This window comes from Equus caballus, chromosome 29 (genome assembly GCF_041296265.1).
Source record: "Equus caballus isolate H_3958 breed thoroughbred chromosome 29, TB-T2T, whole genome shotgun sequence".
Taxonomy (NCBI): Eukaryota; Metazoa; Chordata; class Mammalia; order Perissodactyla; family Equidae; genus Equus; species Equus caballus.
In genome coordinates this window covers 40,179,022-40,191,542 of record NC_091712.1, presented here as the reverse complement: position 1 = coordinate 40,191,542, position 12,521 = coordinate 40,179,022, and the positions used below count along the sequence as shown (strand labels likewise).

General features: G+C 35.3%; 1 protein-coding gene across 2 annotated transcripts in view; it reads right to left on the bottom strand.

The window, feature by feature from the left end:
- AKR1C1 (aldo-keto reductase family 1, member C1) overlaps positions 1-12,521 on the bottom strand; it is a 39,197-nt gene that overhangs the window by 20,102 nt on the left and 6,574 nt on the right.

Sequence of the window (12,521 nt, the reverse complement as noted above, 5' to 3'; positions counted from 1 at the left end):
ACATATTTTAGACCATCAACCTCTATATACTAATCTCTCTCTTTTGTTTTTGCCATGATGAAGCCTCTTCTGGATCATACATAATTTGAAACAATTAAGTATCTTATGCCATATACACACAAACACACACACACACACACAATTTAGAGGAATCACTAACGAGCATTTTTTAAAAAGTTTATCATCAATGTAAAATTAAAACTTCAAATTGAGACCAAATTTGTCTTTTTACTTTCCTCATCAGCAAAATTTGTTTTTTCTTTGCTTTATCAAAAGAATATCCCATCTGAACAAGGGTGAAATCCTGAAAAGTGTGCCCCAAAAAGACATTTTGGAAAGAAGATTATCAGACCATTAAACAGAATAATAGTGTGTTTGTAAAGTTTACCCAGTTATATAACTTTTTAGAAAACTATCATAATTTAACTGCCAGAAAACTGATGAATATTTTCTATAATTTATTATCTTGCTCAACAGGATTAATGAAAGAAAAAACTGGAAACAACTTAAATTACAACAACCTTAGGACGACGTAGGAGAATTATGCAGCATTGATACAATGGAATATTATGAAGCCATTTAAAATTTAATACAAAGAGTGATGTCAACTTAATTGTGCACTTGGAAGCTCTGAGTTCCCTCATGGGAACATAAGGAAACAACCAGAAACTAGCTGAAATAACCTTATAGGAAATCTGGAAAAGAGTTAAACAAAGTAAACACCCATTTAGGAAAAAGCCAGGTTCAAAGTGATAGGAAATTACATCATGTTTTACTCACTCTTGCCCTTTCCCCTGCCTGGACCAGTAAAGGCTTTGTCTGTAAGAGGCATCATCCTAGTTACCAGTTACCTGTCTCAGACCAAAGTGATCACAGAAGTTCTTATTTTCAATGTTCTAACGTTTGTGGGGGCTGCCTGAAAGACAGCTGTCTGTTTTGCTTAACCCTAAGCTTGACCTGAAAAGTATCTGGAATGGCTCGTTATAGATGCAGGGGGACTACAGATGTGCAGATGCCAGAAGTAAGAGACTAAGAATGAAGGCATAGAATAGACTACATAAAGTTCTCAGGAGGATCTGGGGTATGTCTTTTGGGGCTATTAAGACATTCAAAAAGCAGCCATGTATTCAGAGGAATTAAAATTTCACACACATGCTAGGCAAGAAGCATGCTCAGAAAAGAACGGAATAGATTTTCAGGTTTCATGTTGGGCAGCTCCCAAGACTAGCAGTATGACATGCTGATAAGTGAAGAATTTTTAGGGCACAGACCAAATCTGAGAAGAGTAGGAGATGTGGCTCTTTTTTCTAATGCCCCACTAAGTACCATCACAAGCATACAGAAAAAAACAAAACCATTATCCTCTAGAAAGGAAAAAAATTGGTCAAAACCATTCCTGAAGAAACATAAGCATTGGGAAAAGATAGAGAGTTATAAAACAACTCTCTCATATATGCTGAAGTTGCTAAAGGAAAAATTTGACAGGAAGTAAAGGAAATCAGGTGAATCATATATGAATAAAATGATAATATCAAAAAAGTCATAGAATTTATGAAGCCTAAGAAAAAGAAAGTTAAAAAAATGAAGAAATATGAACAGATCTTAAAGGACTTAGAGGACACCAGCATGTGAACTGATATACATTTTGTCATAGTCCCATATGGAGAAGAAAGTGAAAGTGGGACCGAGAGATTATCTGAAGAAATAATGAACAAAACTACCCAAGCTGAATGTAAGACATAAATAATCAATAAATCTGAGAATCTCAAAGAATTACAGGTAGGAAACACTCAAAAATGTCCACATCTACAAACAATATATTCAAATTGTTGAAAAACAAAGACAAGAGACTATCTTGAAGTAGCAAAGGAAACATGACACATCAGTTACAAGAGATCCTGGATAAAACTGTCAACAGATTTCTCATCAGACACCTTGAGGAGGCAAGGAAGTGCGATGATGTATTTAAAAGGCTAAAAGAAAAAAACAACGTGAACCAAAGAATTCTATATCAGGTAAAAATATCCTTCCAGAATGATGGTGTCATTAAGACAATCTCAGACAAATCAAAGCTAAAAGTGTTCATTGACAGTAGAACTGCTCTACAGAAAATGTAAAAGAAGTGCTTCAGGTTCAGATGAATGGGCACTAGACAGTAACTTAAAGCTATATGAAGATATAATGACCTACAGAAAAGGTAAATACGGGACAAGTATAAAATTAGGTACTTTTTCAATTTTGGTTTATACCTCTAACTTCTCGTTTCTACAATATTTAAAAGATTAATGTATAAAAATATCTATGCATCTATGTTAACATGTCAACAATGTATAAAAAAATCAGTGATATCAGTAACATCAATTGCAAGAGGGGAATTGAGCTGTATAAAAGTAGACTTTTTATATGGCACTACAGTTAAATTGTTGTCACTTGAAAAAAGTATTATAACTTTACAATATTGCCTGTAATCCTCCTGGAACCACAAAGACAATAACAATAGAATATACACAATTTAAAATGAGAAGGGAAATACAATGTGACACAGCCAAAAATCCTCTAATCACAAAGGAACATGTTAATGGAGGAAATAAGGAATTTATTCATAGAAAAAGAAATAAAAAGGCAAGTCTTTCCCTACTAGTAATTACTTTACATGCAAATAAACAGCCTCAAACAAATGATATAGATTGGCAGAATGGATTTAAAAAACAAAAAGCTTCAAGTATATGTCCCCTATAAGAGATCCAATTTGGATCTAAGGATACAAATAGTTGAAAGGGAAAGATAGTAAAAGAAATTTCATGTATATTAACCTGAAGAGAGTGTGGCTGTTGTGGCTATACCAGTAACAGCCAAAAAAATTTAAGACAAAAATTGTCATGAGAGAAAAAATGGTTACTATGTATTGATAAAAGAGTCAATCCACCAAGAATATAGAATTCCTATAAACATATATGTACCAAACATCAGACCCCCAAAATATAAAAAAAAAAAAATCACATTGACAGAATTGAAAGGAGGGATAGACACCACTACAAAACTAGTTGGAAACTTCAACACTGCACTTTCAATAGTGGATAATACAATGAGACAGAAGATCAATAAGAAAATAGAAAAGAGAGTACTATGAAAAACTGTATATGAACAATTGGAAAAATCAGGATGAAATGAAAAATTCCTAGAAAAACATAACCTACAAAGACTGAATCATGAAGGAATGAAACCTGAGTAGTCGCTTTAACCATTAAAGTGATTGAATCAGTAATCAAAAACTTCCCATAGGGGCTAGCCTCACAGCCAAGTGGTTAAGTTCACATTCCGCTTCAGCAGCCCAGTGTATCACTGATTCAGATCCTGAGCACAGACCTAACACCGCCCATCAAGCCATGCTGTGGCAGCTTCCCACATAGAGGCACTAGAAGGACCTACAACTGGAATACACCACTATGTACTAGGAGGCTTTGGGGAGAAGAAGAAGAAAAACTTCTCAATAAAGACTAGACCTGTACCAGATTGTTTCACTAGTTAATTACAGCAAGCATTTAAAGCAGAATTAACAATAATTCTTAACTCTTGCAAAAAATTAAAGAAGAGGGAATACTTCCTCACTCACTATATGAAGACAGTATTACCTTGATACAAAGCCAAAGGTAGTATGAGAAAATAAACTGAAGACAAGTATTCCATATGATTTAAGAGTTAAAAATTCTAAAAAAAAAAAAAACAAAACACCTCAAAAACTGAATTCAGCATCATACTAAAAATTTTACACCATGACCAAGTGGGATTCATTTCTGGAATGAAAGGATTGTTCAAGAAAAATGCCTGGTAAATGCAATACACCACATTAACAGGATGAAAGAAAAACAACATGATGGTCTCAGTTGATGTGGTAAAAGCCCTTGACAAAATTCAACACCCTTTTACGATAAAAAACACTGAATCAGCTACAAAGAGAAAGAGTCTTCCTGAATATAATGAAGGCCATATATGAAAAACTTACAACTAACATCATACTGGATGGTGAAAGCCTGAAAGTATTTCTGTTTAAGAGCAATAATGTGAAAAATCTGTCTTCTTTTGTCGCTTAGAGTCAGTATAGTGTTGGAAGTTTCAGTTACAGTAATGACAAGAAAAATAAATAAGATTCATCCAAAACAGGAAGGAAAATGTCAAATTATCTCTGTTCCAAGATGACATGATCTTACATGTAGAAAACCCTAAAGATCAAACAACAAACTTTTTAAACTAATAATCTCAGAAATAGTGTGGGATACGTATTCAACACAGAAGCATCAATTACATTTTTCTACACTAACAATGAACAATCTGAGGAGATTTATGAAAAGAATTCAATTTATAATAGAATGAAAAGCAATAAAATATCTAAGAGTAATAAGTAAGGAGGCAAAAGACGGGCATTTAAAATTAATAAAAGTTTTTTAAGGAAATTAAAGAAGACACAAACATGTGCAAATACAATCATGTTCATAAGGGAAAGACTTAATATTAAGATGACAATACTAACCAAAGTTATTTAGACATCCAATGGATTCTGTGTATAACCCATTAGCCAGTTATAGATTCTTTCTTCTCACAGTGGATCTCCTGTACTCACATGCAATGACGTGACTGAGAGCCATCAGGTTCAATGTTTCAGGGTCTTTCATGATCAGTGAAGAGGTTGTCCAGAATTGGGCGACCTTAGTGACTACCTCAAATTTCGGGTGTTCAACATTTGCCCCACGATCTCCATTTTAGGCACCAAAAATTGATGACACTGAGATCAAGAATATAGTGGTTGGAGTTCCACAGTCTGACCTACCCTTGTGCCCTCTCTGACTGTGGATGTTATCTGAATTTCACCTGCTGAATTTTCTTCCTTAGTCAACCCTCTGATTATTCAACTCCCCTGTCATCTGTCACTGAAAGTCACTCATCAAAATGGCAGGAATCCTGTCAGAATGTTGTTTGATTTTAATATCGAGACACACTCAATAGGAATTACGTTTCTAGTAGCAATTTAAGGTTACCTGTTTCTCCTTTTTTAAGGAATTCAACATCCTCTGATGCAATGGCCTAGGGTCTAACCATAACCCTGTTCTAACCTTTGCTCCATTCTCACTGGATTCTGAGAATTAGCTTCTGAATAAATATAGGAAGGAAGCACTGGTTGAGATGAGGTCCTAATGTGACGAACACTATACTTGTTATGGTGTTGAAATATATATATTGAGTGTGTCTGGATTAATATTAAAATTATTTCTCTCTTTCTCTACTCCTTCAAACTGCTGAATCATGGTCCACTTTCTATGCTTTGGGAAGGGATGGCTGTTGCTATTTTAATTAATTTCTGAAAAGAAGGAAAGATCGAAGTTTTTAATCTCTTTATTTTCTGTTGAATTATTGGGTTCATAGAGCATATTTGCTCCTAGTTAGCAGTATTGATAAGTAGGTTTCCAACAGTAAACACAGACAAGAGGATACTTTAGAACTGACGTAGGAAAAATGAATATCAGTTGACTATGTGCAAGAGTTGGAGTAGAGAGTATTATATATAATTTCTAATAGTATAGAATAGAGAGAATTTCTGGTTACAACTATAACGAAGGTGAAGAAATCAGTTCAGTTTCCTGAACAGCAACCTCTGAAATACAACATATGTGGAGCCTAGTGCGCAGCTGCTCTGCCATTCTCATTGTCAGTGCCAATGTCAGAGACACAGCCTGCACCAACTTAGCAAATCCCCCCACCCACTCTCTACACCCTAGTGCTATAGATACTTGTTCTGAATTGGTATGTTTTTACCTCATCCCAACCACTGCTTCCTTCTTAAGGTTATTCAGAAACTAGTGAAGAATGCAGTGTGAACTGGACAAATGTTAGAAAAGGGAAGAGTCAGCCAACAGCCCATTGCTTCAGGAATATTAAAAAGGAGACAGGGAATGTCTTATAAAACATGCCTGGTAAGAATTATTGGATGTTTCCAAAGAAAAAACATAAAACACTCAAAGTCTTTAAAAAGAAATTTGCAAACATCAGTCTACAAAATAGCCTCATTCAACCCAACTCTGAACTTCTATAAAAGTTTAGAGTCTTGTGTGTGTCTAGCTGCTGATTTAGGAGAAAATAACCAGGGAGTTGACCCTAGCTATGTGTAGGTAACAAGAACTGTGTGTGGATTTGGCTCCTATGTGGGCTTGGACTGGATGGGGTGCAGGTTTAGGGAGATACCAGGAGAACCAAGTTCCTCACCAATGAGGACTCCTTGAGCAAGCCAGGACATTGGCCAGGAGCTACATACTCTAGTTTGTTTCAAATCCTGAAAATTTCATTACAAACAATACAACCATGTCTATCAGGCACTAATGTCACCCCTTCCATAACATGCTGGTCCCACTTGTGCAGAAAAAGAACAAGCAGGGACTGCTGGAAGCTTGAGAAATTACATAGGTTGTGGGAAGCAAAGGCATCTGGTGGAGACTGGATGCCGATGGGGAAAGCCTGGGACATTAAAGAACTTCTGCCTTCACCAGATCCAGAAACTGGGAGGGAAGGTCAAAAGGGGCCTGAGCCCTGGTGTGCTGCTCCACTGGAGACTTGTGCATAAGCTCAGACTTGTAGAATAGACTATACATCACATGGGGCCAAGGGTGGACATTTCCCGATTAATTCAACGAACAGTTAGAATTCTCAAGCATCCCAACTTCCACTGGAGAAACTGGATGGTTTATTGTGGCTTGTGCTTGACCAGGCTGGCTTACTGGAATTGATAGGGATTCAAAAATTCCCCAGTCTACACAATCAGACTGAAGAAGTAGCTTGCATGTCAAGAGACCTCAGGATTTCCCAGTCCTGTAAGAGAGGGAGAGGAGGAAGGAATCCTTGAATTATAAATATGTAGTGTTTGTGTTCACCAGTGAATAATTGCCAGATTTTTCTCCTCATTTATTCCCTACGAGAGGACTAACAGTGTACAGAGAACAGCAAATATTTTCTTGGCAAAGGGTATATTGATATGGTTTAAAAAAAAAAAAAGATTATGTTGCCAGTAGAAATAACCCCAAGAGTGTGTCCTGTTTTGTTAATGAATTCTCTGGGGAGGAGGAGTCGGGTAACGCGATGTTCTTTTGGAAAAAAATAGAGTAAGTTTGAACTTCACAGAGGCCTTTGGGTTTAAGGTGGGGGCCTGAGGGGCTGCACAGGCCAAACATCAGACTTCCTTGCCTTGGAAAAAAAGGGTAGAGGCTGTGTGGGAAGAGGGATGGAAGGGAGGGAGGATGCAGAGAGAATATGGAGCACAGTTGTTGCCCTGGGAGAAAGTTTGGGTAAAAATAGAGATGTTTAAGGAGATATTTATGAAGTTTGAAATATGATATATGATGAAATTCATAACTCATGGAATTCGAAGTACAATCTACTTTGCTCACTGTTATTTCATGGACTGGGCTCTGTCTAAAGAACAAAATGTGCCACGAATGTGGCCTCAAGATGAGAGAAGGAGAAGCTGAGGCTCGTTTGGAGATCATGGCCTCTACTGCATTTTTATTTTGATATCACCCAACACTATCATTAAAGCTTTAGAATGCACTGAGGCTCTCGCTCTCAGAGAATGACTCAACAGTTTTCACAGATTGTGAAATTCTAGGCTCGTGTATGGTGCAGGAAACTGTAAAAAGAAAAACATTAACTTCAATCGTTATTGTGCTTACAGTACAACCGGGTCAAGAAAACTTATCTCAAATTGGCTTAAGCCCCACAAAAATGTGTTACCCCTATAAGAAGAAGCCCAGAAGGTTAGCCAAATCTGAATTGGCCACAGGAGGTCCAGATCTTCTCTTATATTTTTTTGGCTCTTCCTTCTTCTGTGTATAATCATCTTTGGCTTGGGTGAAGACAGTGCAGCAATTTCAGATACCACATCTCAAAAGGTCATATCCAGTTGAAGGAGATGGGCCACCTGTTTTAAGACTGAGGGTATGTCTCTTAGAAGCTCCCGAGGACAGTTGCACTCATGTGTCATTGACCAGGATTGGGTCATCATCTTCTTCCCAAGGTTATTACATGTCAAAGGCAATGGATTTTACATAAGTGATCTAAACAAATCATTTGGAGTACAGTAGGTGTTTGCAAGGTCAACACCTTGACCACTGAAATCATAGTGAGATCCTGATGGTCTTTAGATTAGATGTTTCATATATTGGCCGCAATTAGAAGTGCTTCATTAGCTCTGAAACATAGGGATACCTAGGCATTACTACAGTGAAATGAATGAGAATCTGCAGTGAGTTTGAGTCTCAGCTTAAGATAAAAGGGTCCACATAAAAGCAGAGCAATTGTCTTGGTTTTAAAGACACTTGCCCTATATGGCTGGTACAAGGACAGACTAAGAGGAATAGAGAAAGAAGAGAATTCCTCTACCCTCTCTGGGTCCTTTTGGCTGGCCTAAGAGTTAAATTGACATGAGACAGAATAACAAGAGAAAAATCAAACAAAACTTTATAACATTTATACATGGGGCAAACCAAAGGAGGGTATTGAGGATAGTGGTTTGGGACATTGAGGGGAAGAAGGAGATTTAAATGGAAATAGAAGTGTAAATGGACCATCTATGGGCAATGTGACCTTAGAGAAATATGTTACCATGCATTACAGTTATTTTATGCTATTAGCTCCTTCCTGGAACAGGTCATTCTATTTTAAGTTATTTTAGGCATTTGGAGGGGGTGTCAAATTTTCTTTCAATCTTTTGTTCTTTAAATAGTCAAGCCAAAGAGACACATTTTGGGCTGGCCTATCTGATCCCCCACAGTCCCACCTTTGAAACCTAAGAGGTTTCACAGCCCTCTGAATCTTAATTTTCATACTCCAGAAGCCGTGTTGGGAGAATGCTCCATTTCATTGAGCACATTTTATAGTTGATGATAGATTAGTCTGGGTAAATTCATTTCAGGAGGTGGTGATGCAGGCATGCTCCCAAAATTAGGCTTGTATTATGGAAGCAAGCAATCAGGTATTTAATAAGAAGTATTTTTATGAAAAAAAATAAGGTTAGTAGAGCAAATTATAAAAAAGTCTCTGAGCTCAAGGGACTGTCAGTCAAGAAGACTTTTAGATGTAAGTGTTGAGGCATCTTTTACAGCTTGAATTGCCTCTGATGATGTCTCAGGTTGTTCAGGTATCATTTTGAGTGGCTTAAAAGACAATAAGCATGCTATTATGGTGATCTCTCTTAAGTTTATATCAATTTGCCCAACATCAGTTTGCAGAGTTTTGGGAACAAGGCTGGTTTCAATTCTCAATGATTTAAAAATGATAGGAAAAAAGTTGAAAATGTTACTTTGGATATTTGATGCCAGATATTTAAGGAGACTCAAAGAATTCAAGTTCTAGTCACGTTTATAGGTAGAAAACAAAAACCTCAAAGACAAGTGAACAAGGATCTAATATCCAGAAGCATGTACTATAGTTTTTATTGAAATAAAATTTTTGTCTCTAAAATCACTCTCATTTTTACCAAGATCACCTCATTAAGACTAATTGGTTTGTAAAGTAAGTCTGGTTTCAATAAATTTGGCCCAATTATTTACATAAGTACAGCAAGAATAACAATTGATCATATAGGCTCTTCTAAATCTGGTTTGCTGGAACTTTTTATAAAGAATCTCTGATTGAACTTTATAGGCCTCTTGAAGTCAGGGAAACCAAGTCAAGGACTTGTCAGACTTCTCTTGCAAGAGATATAGATTTGGGTGAATTTATGCCTTCTCTTGAGGTTTCCCAAAATATTTTGAAGTTTCTTGTGCCTGCCATAAAAGCGACCTTCTTTACTCACGTGTTAAGGTTGCTGGCAACCCTGTAAACAAGGTACTGGGCCAATACTTCCAAGAGGCTTTATTTCATAAAATCCAATCTTTGTTCCTCAAAAGCTGTCTTATCATATCTAGACTATCAATGCTTCTCTCAAATATGACCTTCCAGTCAAAGCTTTGATAATATACACAATGATGCCAATTGTGTCCTATTATAGAGAGAACAGATTCTTATTGAACTTATGCAAATAACTGTATTGCCATGAAAATAACAATATTCATTCACTAAAAGATTTCAAATTCTGCAGAGATAAGGTAGGGAGAGGAAGGTAAATGTTTCAATTTTGCTTACAAACGTATAATTTACTAAATTGTTATGTCATAGTTTGCTTCAGAGGAAAGATAGTTGATCTTTCATTAGCAATTTCATGAAGTCATCAGTTTCCCTATTAGAGTTCTGTAATTTCTTACCCATTTCAGTTTTATGATCTGAAAGTTTATCAGAAACCTGCATTTTAGAGTAAGTGTCAGAGTTCTTTCCATGAATCTCTCTATAGATGAAAATATTTGCAAAATCATCTCTCTAAAATAACTGTCTGTAAATGACAAAATATTTAAAAATAAGAATTGATGAAGAAAGTTGGTTATTTCTGTGACATGCAACATCAATATAATAACTAAAATTATGACTGATAACCAGGACAGATCAGAATTTTAGGAATGTTCTACAATTTTTTTAAAAAAATTGAATCAATAACATTTACCCACATGATATCCTAAGTCCATATGAAATAATGCCTAGTTATCCATGTAACCATGATGACAATTAAAGATTTTAAGGCAAATGCACAAGATTAAACAACTGTAAGAAAAACCTTAGCACCTGTGATTAAAGGCCTAATAGAAACAACACAGGAAATTTGTTTTGATAGAACATGAAATCCCTTCCCTTCTGGTAGACCACTCAGAGAAAAACCCTTCCATAGTCTCTTCATTAAGTGCAGACTAAAACTTTATGAAAATTACCCTTCTAGGAGAGGGAAAAAATAGATTCTAATTTTGCATCATGTTATACTTGATATCAAAATATATTTACTTAATTGAATTTATTTCCCTCTTAGCCAACTTGACCATGCACAACTCTTTTCTCAGGGTTCTTCCTCCACAAATATTTTATAACCTTTTTTTCATTCAGAATTTGTGCCATGTCTTTTTTTTTTCCTCCTAGTACTTTAGGACAAATTTATCTTTATTAACCAAAAATATTTCCATTCTTTATACCTTCTTTACTGAACACATATATCTTGCTATCATTGAATACAAACATATTTTCCTTAACATTTAGTAGCTTTAATCACATATTAGAATTTTTAAACTTTATAAACCTTAATTTCTATGTAAAAACTTAGTAAGCAATCATAAACATTCCTTTACCTTATCATTCTGTAGCTTGGCAAATTTATAAACACTTTTCATAATCTTTAGAAACATTACTTCATGGTACAATCTTTTAATATAAAAGAAAACATGTTTACTAATAGATCCAAACATTTTTTGTTTCTCTGTAATAAGACAAAAGTAGGTAAACTTAGACTTGTTTAGCAATTAATGTTTCGGTATTTTATCTTATTTGGAATTTATCTAGATAATGAATTTTTAGCACTTAGTTTAACCTAGCAACATTCTAAAGTTTTGAGTAACCAAAAAGAATTTGGAAGCTATTTCTTTTCATGTATGCAGAACATAAAACAATTATTGAACTCAAAACCTCTTACTCATTTTCATCTAGCTAAATCATTTGTTTGAAACAATGTGTTTTGATTACACCTTAAAATGTCGTGAAAAACTGGACAAAATTAGCTAGCATTTAAAACTGTTATTTTTGCTGACAAACTTGTAACAGATAACATAAACTTATTTCACTAGTAACCCGATACTGCATGTTTGCATCAGATCCAGTGCTGATAACTCTGATAACATGTCTATTTCAATCAAACCAACAAATTTAAATAATCTTTTATTCATCAAAGATTATTTCTTATCATGTGAATTTGAAAGACATTTGGGTTGTTTCTATTATATTTTCAATTAATTTATGTAAGCACTTAGTTTAAGCCAGTTAAAAAAAGCTCTTAATTCTGGCCATACCATCTGGAGGTAAAATATCACACATATATAACATCTATAGACACACATCAGTACACAGGTAGACATGGGCAGGACAATATAGCTTCCATTAAATTTTTGTTATGAATCAGTTGCATTACAAAACTCACTGGTTTATGAGAAAAATTTGGATTTCAAATAATGGTTTTTAAATCCTAGGGAAGATGGGAATAGAGAATCTACATCATAAAGGAATAGAGAAAGCCATCAAGTTTTCTTCAAGATGGAGTTTCTGGGGCATATTTATATATGTGTAGAACATATATAACACAGAAATTATCAATTTCTAATGTTTCAATCAATATCTAGGAGCATTTTTAGAGGAACATGGGAGGGCAAGTGAACTTTCAACTCCTTTCTAGAGCCATACTCCCTCCACACGCCTTGCAGAGATTTGCAAGCCAAAGACCCAAAGATGTTTACTGGAACTGGATTACAGTTTAAATGACAAAAGAGGATAACACCCACTCCAACTAGATTTTTACAATTCCTTCTTTGCATCAGGGAAAATTTTAATTTAAGAGGTGACTCAAAAGATGCTCA